The following is a 3,697-nucleotide window of genomic DNA, read 5'->3' as shown; positions in this document are numbered from 1 at the left end:
GGAGGGAAAGGGAAGGCTGGGGAAGGGAGGGGGGGAATGGGGAGGGATATGGTAGGGAGACCAGGGGGAGGGATATGGTAGGGAGGCCAGGGGGAAGGAGCTTCGCTCAAATGTAGCTGAAACTTCCTATACTGTGAACTCGCGGGCGATTTAGACACGCCCTCGAGAACACCCCACTCCCTTCCCTACCTCCTCCCCAGGGCGCCCACACAAGCAAACGAGTCCCAGCCCTTAGCGAGCGACGCCTTCGCCCCCGTCAGAAAGGAAGCAAATTAGCCTTGCAACACCGCGGCTTCTGCTGTTTGTTCATGCACGTCTGGCGCTCCTGATCTCCATGCTGGCGGCGTGCGCGTGGCTCGAGGGCCTCGTGCGATTCCTCTTGCCTCATGAGAACGACCTGAAGGAGAGAGGGGCAGGAGGCAGTCACTCTGTGTTCTCGGGCGGATGCACGGGGGTGAGAAGCCTCAGTTGCTTGGCGCGCGGTCCTCTCTCCTCCCCGGAGCTTCTGACGGCGTGAGTTATGCGGGGCTGACGCGAGGCCGACGCAGGCTGGACGTCAGACTCGCCAGGAGCCCCTCGTGGCGCCCGCTGCCGCGACCCAACAGTGATGAATGTGCAGAAGAAGAAATACGCCGCGTAGGCATGCGACGGGTGTGCGTGGAGCGCAAACAGGACGCCGTAACGACTTGCGCTCGCAGTGAGAGTGCGCTCGACGCAGCCAACTCGCGCCCCGGCCGCGTGTGTGTGGTGGACGCGAAGGAAGAAAAATCCCCCGGGAAAATCAACGCGCTGGCAACATCTCCTGTACCAGGTGAGAGGATCTCTGACCTGCACCTTAATCACGCGGCCGATCCGCTTCTGCAACCGGCCGCGAACCCCACACCTGCGGGAGGCGGCGCTCGGGCGGGGAAGTCGACCCGAACTCAGATGTTGTCGGGGTGCGGGGCCGGTCGGAAGCACGGCGGAGGAGAACAGCAAGAGAAGGGAAGGGAGGGAAGGAGGGAGAGAACAAGAGGGAGAAGTAGAGATGGAGGGAAAGAGAGACAGAGAGGGTAAGTGGAAGGAGGGAAGGAGAAATAGGGATAGAGAAAGAAGGAGGACGGAGGGAGAAAGAGGGAAAGAAAACGAAGGAGGAGGGAGGGAGAGAGAGGGAAGGAGAGGGTGGGAAGGTGGGAGAAGGGAAGGGAGGGAGGGATGGAGGGAGGAGGGAGTGAGACTTGTATACAAACACCGTCGTGTTTGCCATTTGTCTAAACCGTCCTATTTGCTGGGGTCTTCACGGTCTATTGAGTATAGAAAAGTAACGAACCAACGAAAGGGGCCTTTCTTTGATGCTAAATTTACCTAGCTAACATAAGAACACAAACACCACGGCAGAAATGAATCGAATATCTGCACTACTTTCTGTGTGTTTGCTTCGGAACAATCATGGTTTGATTCCAGCCAACAAAAGGAGAAAAAAAAGAGTAAAAAAAGCATTTTTTTCAGTAATGCATTTTGAGAATCAATTACAAAACAGTTTAACACTGTAGTGGACTTATCTGTAATTCTGGATGACTATTATGACCTACAAGACTAGTGAGATACCTTAGTTTCCGAAAGCTTGATTTTGTACGTCAGTCGAACAGCAACTGACATTTGAACAGACCCTTGTTTTGATCATCAAAGTGCAATAATATCAATATGCAAACCACAGGGAAAGCGAAGGAATCAACGGCGTCCTTCGCCAGCGCCCCACGACAGCGGGAGCAGGACCCCTGGAAACCCCCTCGAATTGCGGGAGATGGGGCTTGGGGGCTGGGGATTGGGGGTTAGGGGGTTGGAGATTGGGTTGGGGATTAGGGGTTTAGGGTGGGGATTGAGGGTAAGGGTTGAGGGTTGGGGATTGGGGGCTGGGGGTCAAGGGTTGTGGGTTGGGGATTGGAGGTTAAGGGTCGAGGGTTGGGGATTGGGGTATGGGAGTCAAATCTTGGGGATTGGGGGTTAAGGGTCGAGGGTTGGAGGGATCGAACGTCGCGTCCTCAGCTGGTGAATCTGGTCGGCTGACGAGTGTTAAAGGGGAAGAGGTGCCCGAGGGAGGTGCAGGGGGAGCCTTAAATAAGTAGGGCTTTGGTGAGGGGGATGAAGGGCAGGTGGAGAAAAGGGCTGGCAAGAGAGGAAACAAAAGTGATATATATATATGTGTGTGTGTGTGTGTGCGTAGGGAGAGAGAGAGAGAGAGAGAGAGAGAGAGAGAGAGAGAGAGAGAGAGAGAGAAAGAGAAAGAGAAAGAGAAAGAGAGAGAGAGAGAGAGAGAGAGAGAGAGAACAGAGACACACACACACACACACGCACACACACACACACACATATATATATATATATATATATATATATATATACACACACATATATATACACACACACACACACGCACACACACACACACACACAGATAGATAGATAGATAGATAGATAGATAGAGAGAGAGAGAGAGAGAGAGAGAGAGAGAGGGAGAGGGAGAGAGGGAGAGAGAGAGAGAGAGAGAGAGAGAGAGAGAGAGGAAATCAGTGAAAACAGGGAAGCTGAAGCACAGAAAATAATAAAAAAACAGTAAAAGAAAACTGAGCAAGAAAGGCCCCCCCCTCCCCCCTCCCATTATCCCCCCGAATAATGAACGCGATCATTCCCACCGCCATTGGAAGGCCGGGGGAGGGGAGGGGGAGGGGAGGGGGAGGCGAGGCAGCGCGCGTTGATCAAGCTGCGGCGTCGAGGGAGGAATCCTCCTTTCTGGTCGCGAACGAACATCAAGGGAGAAAAACGGAGATTCTTCTGGTTGTCTGGAGGGAAAGGAAAGGGGGGGGAGGTGGGGGAGAGGTGGGGCAAAGGGGAGGAGGGGGGGAGGGGGGAAGCATTAATTCTGCTGAATGGAACGATTTGTTGTTATTGTTATTGTTACTCGCGGAAGGTATTTTTTTATTTGACGTTTTTGTTTGTCACTGATTTCGTTTATCTGTCCTTTTATTTTGTTATTAGCGCTGTTTATTTGTTAATGTTCATATAATTTTGTTATCACCCTCATCATCATCGCTGTTTCACCTCCATTATTTTTACACTTAATATGATTATCTTTTTTGTTACTAGAGTTACGGCTAATGCTTTCGTTATTATGGTTTTGTTGTAACTGTTGTTATTAATATTATTGTTGTAATTATCATTACTATATTTTTTGTTATTATCATCTTATTGTTATTAGTATTACTGTTTTTATTATTACTGTTGTTATCATTATTGTCATTATTATTGTTATCAATAATTTTATTATTATCATTTGGATTATTTTATCCTCCCCATGTTTGTTATTATTATGATACTTATTCAGTTGATAATGATAAGAATAAGTTTACTACTAGGACTACTGCTACAACTAATCATTATTAGTTTTATCTAATCTCTTTTATTTTGTTATTATTATTTCTGTTACTTTTCTTAACATTTTTCATATTGACATCTTCGGCGTTATTGTGCCTAGCTTTCTTATTTGGTCATTTTTCTCGTAATCTCCAGTAATAATCAATAATGGGAAAGAGAGAGAGAGAGAGAGAGAGAGAGAGAGAGAGAGAGAGAGAGAGAGAGAGAGAGAGAGAGAGAGAGAGAGAGAGAGAGAGAGAGAAAGACGACAGATAGATAGGAAGAGATGAAGATAACAAAGAGAATG

The sequence above is a fragment of the Penaeus monodon genome, chromosome 16 (assembly GCF_015228065.2).
Source record: "Penaeus monodon isolate SGIC_2016 chromosome 16, NSTDA_Pmon_1, whole genome shotgun sequence".
In the NCBI taxonomy this organism is placed as follows: Eukaryota; Metazoa; Arthropoda; class Malacostraca; order Decapoda; family Penaeidae; genus Penaeus; species Penaeus monodon.
This window is presented reverse-complemented; position numbering follows the sequence as displayed.